The 10631-nt window shown below is 45.0% G+C and overlaps 2 pseudogenes; both read right to left on the bottom strand.

The window, feature by feature from the left end:
• Positions 1-214: 214 nt before the first annotated feature.
• Positions 215-3093, bottom strand: LOC111720690 (annotated as a pseudogene).
• A 5857-nt stretch (positions 3094-8950) lies between these two features.
• Positions 8951-9508, bottom strand: LOC116420947 (annotated as a pseudogene).
• Between the last annotated feature and the right edge of the window lie 1123 nt (positions 9509-10631).

The following is a 10631-nucleotide window of genomic DNA, read 5'->3' as shown; positions in this document are numbered from 1 at the left end:
CAAAAGCGGTGGACATCCGGGAGCTTCAACCACTTATGTTTCCTACTCTCCCAGTCTAATGCCCCCAGGTCAACAAAGTGGAAGATATGCCTTTTTAATGTAGAAATTCATTAAAGATCTTAAAAGGCCTGCACTAAATTATGGGGCTACATCAGCTTATGTTAAGATGCTGTTACAGAATTTGGCTTTCGAAGTCTTGACTCCTGATGACTGGAACAATGCATGCCATTTTTATATATTCATATATGTGTAAGTCATTAGGAGTTCCTTCCTAATGCTGTGCTTAGTCCAGCAAGTTTCCCTGAGAAACAAGTGTCACATGGACAATTCCCAAATCAACTTTTGGCTGAATATCCCAATCAATATGCTAATATATGGCACTGGGAATAGAATGTCTTTTTTTCCATGAAATGTAAAGTTCCCTCACAATGAAACATGGCAGAAAAAAATGAAATCAATCTTCTTGATTAAAAGTTGGCAAATATGTTTTCAGCTTCAAAATGTCTGAGACTGCTTCTTTTCTGTCTTGATAGAAGCTTAGTCCTGTAATAAGTTCAACATCAGTAACGCGGGCTCTATGAAACCGTAGAAGTTCTTCCACCCACAAGGATTCAGGCTTTCCACGCGTACAACTTTCACTGTTGTCTGTCCTGTGAGGAATAATAAACGCAAGGGTCTCTAAAGAATTCTCACATCTCCGTGGAGTCTGGGTTTTATTTTTGCAACTTGTTAGCACAACGAAGTAATGAGTGGGTATCAGAACTTCTTGATTATTGATGCGTTTGTGTTTTTGTATGTCTGGAGTATCATACAGTCCATCATAATCCAAGTCAAAGACAGGACCACTGACTACATTAACTCCATTCCTTTCTCCAGCATACCTTGGCAGTAGGGTATTATGGAAGTAATTCCATATGACTTGAAAACGGTGATACATTGGTATTATGTTACTGGTAATCAGGGCTTCATGATGCCTACTATTGGTGCCTTTAGTAAGTTGTGGAGGGGAAAGAAATTCATAATTTAGCTTTGGATTGTTTTTGTAAAATGAACACTTCTGTATGGGACTTGGAGATATTCGATGATCCTGATAGAAACAGTTTGAAAAGTCTTCTGCAGAGAAACTGTCATTTTTACCAACGTTGTAGGAACTCCAGAGTGGCATTGTGATGTCATGGCTGTATGCATTTACAAACTGGTGCTGGTAAAGAAGACAAAAAGTACTGTTCTTTTGAAGAACCCCAGGCCTTCCATAGGGCAGAATGTTTCGCTTGACTATCCTTTCTTCTTCTGTGGTCATATTTAACTCCGACTGAAAATCCATCATGGATGAAACCGAGTCACATGAGCAACCAAGGTTTTCTTTTGTTTTCTTCGTAAAAGGACATTTTGCTATGTGGCTTACTTCTTTGGGATGCTCTGGTATGTGAACAGGTTTCTTTAGAAGATGGTTAAGACTTCCATGAGTTCCATTATTTGAAGCTGGTTTCAAATTCAGTAAATCACACATTAAGTTATAAATTTCAATGTTTTCAAAGGGTTCAACTTTAGTATTATGCTTGAATGCAGGTCCATAGCCAATGAAGAGGGCTTGCATATTTGAGAATATATTATCTGAACCATGGAATCCAAATCCACAATATTTTTTCTCTGTTGGATCTACGTGTTGCTACACTGAGTGATCCAAGTAGAAATGTCAAGGCCCAATTCTATCATTCTAGCAAAGTGTAAAATGCTTAGGTAAAATTGTTTCAAATAAGGTTTGAAGTGCTGATCTGGTTCCATCCAAGAAAGATTCCTGGCAATGTCTTCATAACTAAAAGTCTGATAATTATCTGGAACATCAAAAATTCTAAATCGAGCTGCAGGACCATAAAATACTTTGACATTTTTAACATCCCCCAGATACTTGTTCAGATAGACATATTTTTTACAGCTCCCTTGTTCCATTCCATGATCTGACACAAGAATAAGATTTATGCATCTGTGTAAATTCATTGCTTTAAGACCATCCATCGACATGCCAACAATGTTGTCAACTCTCTGTAATGTCTTGATAATCTCACTGCTGATGGGTCCATATAAATGACCTGAAGAATCTGGTTCTTCTAAATACAGAGTGTAAAAGTGTGGTCTTTAATTTTAGAAGTTTTAGCCGAAGAATAAATCAAACTTTTCTTCAAATGGCATAGAACCATTATATAGTTGATACATATCTGGAAAATTCCATTAATCTTCACATCTGATCCAGGCCAAAAAAATGTGCCAGACTTAAGACCTTGATACTTAGTTGTAAGCCAGATAGGTTCTCCTTTATACCACTCTGGGTTGAATTTCTCTTTATTTCTAAGTGTAAAAGAAGCATTCATTTTTGGGTCATACATTTTGTTGTCAATGATTCCATGGGATTCAGGATACAAACCCGTGACTAGGGTGTAGTGATTGGGAAAGGTTTTTGTTGGATATACTGGTCTCAAATTTGTAGTGTGTGTTCCACAATTTCGTAGTTTCTTAATAACAGGAAGAAGTCCACCCCAAGTGTGCAAATACTCTGCCCTGAAGCCATCCAAAGAAAACAAAATGGTAGGTGGGGTTTCAAACCCTGTTGGACACTGAGGTTCAATAATGTTTTCACATTTTTCTTCTACCCATCTTTTCTCACCTTGGCAAACAGAGTCATAGTTAATACAGCAGTCACCCTTCTCCTTGCAGTCATTCAGCAGAGGAGCAATGACTTTGGGTAATCTCTTCCTCACTCACACCTGAATTTGCTGCAAGTCCATATGCCTGGTTCTATAAGCATGTTTCCTGGTAATCTAGGACAGCAGTTTCCAAGTTCAACATTGGTGGCAACATCACAGCGATAGTTCAAATGCCTCTCAAACAGCGACCTTTGCAACTTTTTACTTCTCTGAACAGCTTGGTTTCAATCCAAATATACACCCAAGGATTGTTGTTAGCATGCAAACAGACAGCACCAGGGAGAGCACTTTGTAGGTGTTGGGATTCTTGGTTTTGTGAGCCCGCGCTCCTTTCTCGGGCTGCTGCTCGTCCCCCACGTCCAAAGGAGCCAGCATGTTCACTGTCTGAGTGTCCCCTGTGGTGTCCCCTGTAGTCCTGCTCCTGCCTTTCCCCCCCGCGGCTCTCTTTGGTGCCCCGGGGGCTCCCGCTGAAGCCATCCCTCTCCATGGTTGGCTCAGGCTTTCTGCTTCTCAAAGGATATAAATATATATAAAGGATATAAATAAATATATAAATATATATATATATATAAATAAATATATATAAAGGATATAAATAGGTGGTTTATAAGGTCTCATGCTTTCTTGAGCGACTTTATTAAATCTCTTTGTAGAATTAGGTGGCTTGTCATCTGTGGGAGCCAATGGAAACCCCAGAGAACCTTTACTGACAAGGGCTCAGCCATGGCAGCCTCAGGGAGGGCCCCTCACTCCTCCACCAGCAAAGCTCAGCTCAGGCCAATGCACTGCCCTGGGAGTCAAAAACCTAAAGTAGCTTGGGAAGGAAAGTGCTGTCAAGGGAGGCAAATGCTCCATTCCTGACTTCTCTCAGTGAGCTCTTGGCAGGTCCTGACATTAGCCCTGAGCCTGAGACAGAAACAGGAAGCAACCTCGGGACCTTTAGCAGCTGGCCAAATAGAAGTCAGGCAGCTGTGGGGGCGGGGCTGGGCTGGCAGGGGGTTTTTGTCCCACTTCCTCCCTGAATACCCCAAGTATTTTTGGCCATAGCTAAGCAGGGGCCCTTGTCCCCCTCTGGGCAGGTGTTCACCCGTCCCTGTGACCTGTGGCCCCACATCTGTCCCAGAGCCTCTGCTCAGCTCTAGGGATGGGCCCCTGTTCTCTTCCAGCCACTCCAGTCCTTTCAGCATCTTTCCTCAGGTTTTCCAGACTTTCCCCAAAGACAGGATGTCCTCGGCCCGAGCAGAGAGTTCGTGTCCCCAGGTCTCTCAGTCCTGGCAGGTGACAGGGACACAAGGAGATTTGGGACACAAGTGCAAGTGGGGAGACTCCCTGGGACAGACACCCCTAAAGAAGCCTTTATCCTCCCCCCTTGCCAGAGGAACATAGACAAGGAATGATGGACACATGGCAGTGCTTTGTGTGGGGGCTCCACACTGAGGGCCGGGGGACGCCAGTGAGTGCAGCCAACCCCAAGCTCAAGGGGCTCCCATTCTTCTGGAAGTTTCAGCTGCAGGACACATGGAACGCTCCGGCCGGCCTGAGGAAGCAGCAGCTTATTGCCTCTGTCTGTCTCTTTCTCTGTGTTTGCCTCTGTCTCTGTCTGTCTCTGCCTGTCTCTGCCTGTGTCTCTCTGACCCTCCCTCTTTGCCACCGTCACTTATAGTGACAAAATCCTGTCACTTCCGGGTCAGAACTCTCCCCCCGAGCTACGTTCTTTGGGACCAGTCGCCCCTTTCCCAGTTTTCCAAAGCTGTGACTGAAGCCCCTGCAGGGGCTCTATTCACACCGTGTTACTTTTTGACCTTAGGCTGAAAAGACATTTAGGATTCAAATCCCTGGCTCATTGTCCCTTAGGATTTGAGGAAATATGTCGGCCTGAGGGCCCTATACTAACTCCCATGATTCTCTGAGGGCCTTGGTTGCTCCAACCAGACTGTCTCATCTGCCCTGTGGGGGGCACTTGGCTGACAGCGGCTGAGGACGGCTATCCGTCCTCCCTGAGAGCTCCTCTCCTAGGGGAGACCTGGGATGAGTGACCTAGAACCAGGAGGCCTGCTGCTCGATGCCGCTCTCACCTGTGTGCTGCTGGAGCACTGGGGGCTGGTGGTGCTGAGGAAGATGGGCCATTTCTCCCAAGGGATTTCTCCCCAGGGATGGCAGTCAGGCTTTGGCTGGCAGGAAGTCTGGAGGCTCATGAAGCACCGCTGTTCCCAAAGTTTCCAAGTCCAGGTCCCATTAGAGTCTGTGAGGAGATGGTGGTCAGTGCAGGGGCAGTCGTTTGATTTACCGGCACTACATCTTGTCTCTCCTTCCGATGTCTTTGATGCTTAAAATTTCAAAGATAAAACTTCTTATGGATTAATAACTTATTAAGTACATCTGGAATCTTGGTTTCCATATATTTGTCCACTATAGTATTTTTGTTCAATGTCCAATCATTGCAAAGGATACAAAAGAGGAAAATACCATGACTGTTCAAATATGCACCTAGACCAGTAATATTTAGGAGGACAGAACATGGCATTTAAAGTGAATAATTTTGATTACATTTTTACACAAACAAAATTAATGCAATTAGATTTAGAAGGAAAGCAGAAACCTTCAGAGCCTATTTTTACAGCAGGATTCTCTGATAAGAAGCTTATTTTTCAACTATATAATCAAAATTTATAAGAATACAAATCAGATTTATAAAAATAAAAGCCATTCCCCAATTGACAAATTCTTAAAGAAGATGAACAGGTGATTTTCTGAAGAAGAAATTAAAGCTACCTATAGTCACTTGAAAAAAATGGTCTAACGATTGAATAGAGAAATGCAAAGTAGAACAACTCTGAGGAACCCTTCACACCTATCAGATTGGCTAATATTACAGAAAAAAAGAAGGACAAATATGGGAGAGTGTATGGGAAATTGGTAATTTATATAGTCCTTGGTAGAAATGTGAAGCAGTTCGTAATTGAGAAAGTTTCATTTGGAACTATGTCCAAAGGGCTTCTTTGTGAACTGTGAGTAAATTTCTTGTTCCAGAACAGGTCTATATCTGATTGTAGTTCATATCCATGAGATTTTTAAAGAGGGGAAAATGTATGTGTACAAAAATGCTTATCATATAAACTCTTTGTGGTGGCAAGAATTGAAATTAAGATGTCCGCCAATTCAAGAATAACAGTTGAATGAAATTGGAGGCACAGGATTGTAAATGGAATAATATTGTGCAATAAGAAATGGCGAGCATGAAGATTTCAGTAAAACATGAAAACTGTCTTTACAAACTGATTAAAAGTTATTCAAGCAAAACCAGACTAATGTTGTACACAGTAGCAGCAATGTTACAATGATCAATGATGAATGACTTGGCTATTCCCAGCAGAGCGGTGATCCAAGAAAATCCCAAGGGTGTCATGATGAAACATTCTATCTCCAGAGAAAGAACTGATGGAGCCTTAATGCAGGTCAAAGCAGAGGATTTTTATCTTTTTTTCCTTTTATAAGAAATTAGGTCTGTGTTTCCTTTCACATCATGATTAATATAGAAATGTTTTGTGTGTTTTCACAAATTTGGCCTGGAACAATTTGCTTTCCATGTCAGGGAATGGGGAAGGAAAAGAGAAAGGGAAAGAATTTGGAACTCAAACATGTAAAGAATGGATGGGAAAAATTGGTTTTTCATGGAATTGGGAAGAAAATGAAAAATTATTCCAAAAAAAGAATAAATCTAAGCATTTTTCATAAAAAGTAAAGTAAAATAGTATTGGTAGATAATGAGAGTTCCCATGCCTTTAGTCTATTTCTTATGCCCTCATATTTTGTTATCTTTGGACATTAAGACCATCTGCATGGAAACCTTTCTAGCAAGAGACAACAGAGGGCCTTTTTGTTTTGTTCCAAAGGTCCTTGCCATCTTGGCTACTGTAACATGAAGAGATCCAATGCTCTTTTGTTCTCTCTGATAATCAATGATCATGACAGCTTGTATGGTGAGTCTGGGGAATTTCTGAGATTCAGAGGAACAGTTGCATCCCATGAGTTCTGGTTGGTAAAGCAATTAGTGGTATTTCCAGAGCCCAGGAACTGGCATTTCTGGCTTCCTGGGAGGGAATCACAGCTACCAAAGCTGCCTTCAGCCACACAAATTCCTCATCCCGTATGTTGCCTTCAACACACACCTTTTCTTTGTCATTCTCAGTTCTCCCCACATCCCCCACCTTGATATGGAAATGAGTTGAAGTTGAAGTTTGAGGCTGCTGTTAGTACTACTATTATGTTGATTGCTACCTTGTTCTCATGTTCTATGATAGGGTTCACAGAGAATCCATCTGAGGATAAATTTCTATCTTATTATTCTTTTGTATCAATTTTTTCTGAGGAAACACAATCGTTTTCGTAATTGAACAAAAGAATGAGGATATTGGTTTGTCTGATGTAGATCTGGAAATGTCACTTTGAAACAACCAGGGAGGCTATGGATGACCAGGATGTCAAGTAACTCATGCAGTCTCTGCATTTTTAATTTTTTATATTGTTTTCTCTTTTTTTAAAAATATTGTTTGTGTATTTTTCTGTTTTTATCTCACCACAGTATTTAAGCATGGTACCTGCCCCCTTCCCCTGCCTGCGAGCCACTTTATATCACAAATGGAGGTTTTTTAAGAAGTGAAAAAACCAGCACAACTCATCAATACCTTAAAACTGTCTGAGAGCATGTGCAATGAGGGACACCTCCAGGAAGGGGGACTAGGGATGTCTTGCCATATCTCTTCATTCAGGTCCCACTTTGAGCTCCACTATTTGGCTGGCATTTGTTTTGATTCTTTGGCTCAGTTCTTTTCATTGACATTGTTGCCATCACAAAGGCTGTTTTAAGTGGCCTGATTACTCACCTGTATCTGATCATAGAGGTCTTTCCATAATGCTTTTGTTGTTCACATTTCTTCCAGGGCACCATTGTTCTGTCTCATTAATAGACTATAACTGGTCTGGCCATTTTTCATTGTTCAGGACTACTTTATTTTCAAATATTTAACTCGGAGAGTGTGGATATCAACATTTTTGAGTCTGGGACAGTTTTCTTATTAAAGTCCCTGGCCAGGCCCGAATGCTGGACTGACTGTAGGGGAGAAGTTGACTGTGTAATTATTACCCCTTTTATTGCTGTTGATTGCTGATCAGGGCCTGCTGTGCTGGAAGCCCACGAGATTCCTTCAATGGAAACATCTTCCTCCCTTGGGGCCGGCGCTGGCTAACAGCAGGAGCAGCTCTGGTAGGGACGGTCAGGTCATTCCCATGCTTGGAGTCTCACCTTTCTAGTGTCTTTGCTTCCTCCCAGATTCAGTTCTCATGGCTTCATGACCCCTGACCCCCTTATCCCACACAAGTCTCCTCGGGAGAGCTGAGAGGGCTGAAAGGATGAGAATCGTGTACAGACTTGATAATCCAAACCCAGGCCCAAGACATTCATACAGCACGACCTGCACTAGACCCATTCTGAACACATGGAACTGGACCCTTGGGATGTCTGAGCTGCTGGTCTGGAGAACGGGAAGAAACCTCCTCAGTGATGCTGGCTGGGAGCCTCCTAGGAGGACCTTGTTAGCTGCTCAAATCTCCCCAGAACCGGGCCATTGTGGGGGTGGATGGTCCCGGGGTCATGAAGGGTCAGCCCCTGCCAGAGCCTTATGGAAGGACTCGGACTTTGCCAGCGCCTTGGGGCAGGATGCCTTCTTTGTGCTGGGACATTCTTGGGATATCTGGCTCCGGCTGGAGTCTGATGGTAGTGACGCCTGTCTGGGACCCTTCCCAATGGGAACTGGCCTGGCCACCCCAGGCTCCCCCAGATGCTGATTCAGAGCTAGCCCCCTGATCTGCCTGCTACAATTTCTAGACCCAACTCTCGGCTGCCTTTATAAGGTTTTGCCACTTCTTGGAGCTTCTTATTAAATCTCTGTAGAATTGTGGGCGTGTCACTTGGTAGGAGCCAATGGGAACCCCAAAGAACTTCACCCGGCCATGGCAGCCTCAGGGAGGCCGGGCCCTCACCCCCCTCCAACAGCCACAGCCTGAAGACTCAGCCAAACACTTTTCTGGAGTCAGTGTCCTGGGAAATACCCTGGGAGGGGCAAAGTGCTGGTCATGGGGAGGCAAATGCTCCATTTCTGGGACTTCTCTCAGTGAGCTCTTGGGCAGGTCCTGACATGGGGCCTGAGCTTGAGACAGAAACAGAAGCACAACTGAACAGTCTTGGGCAGCTAGCTGGGCCAGAAGTGGGCAGCTGTGGGGGGCAGCCGGGCTGTCAGGGGCCTTTGTCCCACTTCCTCGCTGAATGTAGCACGGTGTAAACCATCACTATCACCTGTCCCACAGTAGTAATCGGCCTCGTCCTCGGCCTGGATGTTGCTGGATGGAGAAGCAGGATCGGCCCCAGAGGCAGAGCCCTGGAAGCGGTCGGGGACCCTCGCCCTTGTCTACCTCCATCGCTGTCCACATACATGAGGTAAATTGAGGCCTTCCTGCCTCCTGCTGGTGCCATGCACCATAATCGCTGCATTCACTGCTGAGGCAGGGAGAGTCTGGCCGTGCCCTGAGGGATGGACATGCTGGAGGGAGACTGAGTCAGCACAGGCTGGGAGAAGGAACCTGGAAACAGAGACAGACCTTAATGGCCCAGCAGAGGAGAGAGGGAGAGGGTGCTTGCAGACCCCGGGACAGGGAGGAGGGAGCAGGAGAAGCAGGGAAGCCCTGACCTGAGCAGCAGGTGAGCAGGAGGAGGCAGATGAGAGGCCAGGCCATGGTGCAGGGGACCCCGAGAGTTTGCTCCCCCAGAGAGAACTGGAAGTCAGTCCGGGGTTTTTCCAGGCCCTCTCTTATCCTCTCCCTGGGAGCCTGGGATGGGCTGAGGGGCGGGGCAGGATGTGCAAATCTGGGCCTCTACAACCCTGGGCTTCCAAATGGGGTCACAGATCCCCTGGGGAAGGCGTGTCTCTCAGGGGGAGGGGATGGAGCAGGGGAAGCCCTTGTTCCAGCCCAGCTAATCTGTCACCCATGAGTGATCCAGGGGGTCAGAGCAGCCACAGACACAGGCAGCTGGGCTCATCCCTCCTGTGATCCCCAGGCTCCTCCTGCCCCCTTTGCCTGCCCAGAAACAGTCCCACCATGTCCCCTAGTGGCTGCAGGCCCTCAAGTCACACACACCCCTGTCTGGCCCTTTTAGGCAAAGCTCAGGGGCCTCAGAGCAAGAAGGTTCTTGGTAATGGTCACCAGTTCCACAAGGGGGCATCTGTGCAGAGGACAATGGGATGATAACATATTTTATGTGTGTGTTGTGTGTGTGTGTGTGGTGTGTGTGTGTGTGTGTGTGTGTGTGTGTGTGTACCCCATCACTCCAATCACAAATGCTCCCGTCAGCACTGTTAGGAGCCAGAACTTGAAACAAGGGGTTAACTCACTAGCCTTGATAGAAACAATACAAAGGTAATTGGTTCACACATTAGAGCTCACAAGTCCAGGAGATTCACAAGTCACACCTCCCATAATCCCACTCTCAGAGGAGGAATCAACCTCTGAGTTTCCACCTCTAAAAGAGCATTAAAAGGAGCTGAGTCAGGGGAGTCAGTCAGTTCTGGAGCCTGACAGTGAGAAGTCAGTTGAGGGGATTGAGAAGCCAGGAGTCGGAGTTGAGCTGGAGGCAGAAGCTGGAAGAGCTAAAAGACAAGCTGCAAGAGCTCTTGCAACCAAGGAAGGAGAGAGACCTCTAAGAAACAACGCCACTTGAAGGAGACAATAAGACTGATTTATCAGCTGGTTGCATATGATTATTGATCTGAACTGAAACTAAGGCTGCCTCCAGAAAACCTCCCAAAGAAACCTGCTCACAGATAATGATCATGTTTTAGAGAAAAGAAGAACTCTATAAGCACCATCATTTTTTTT

Source organism: Sarcophilus harrisii, chromosome 1, assembly GCF_902635505.1.
Source record: "Sarcophilus harrisii chromosome 1, mSarHar1.11, whole genome shotgun sequence".
Classification (NCBI taxonomy): Eukaryota; Metazoa; Chordata; class Mammalia; order Dasyuromorphia; family Dasyuridae; genus Sarcophilus; species Sarcophilus harrisii.
Note: the sequence above shows the minus strand (reverse complement) of the source record. Positions and strands in the feature narration are given on the sequence as shown.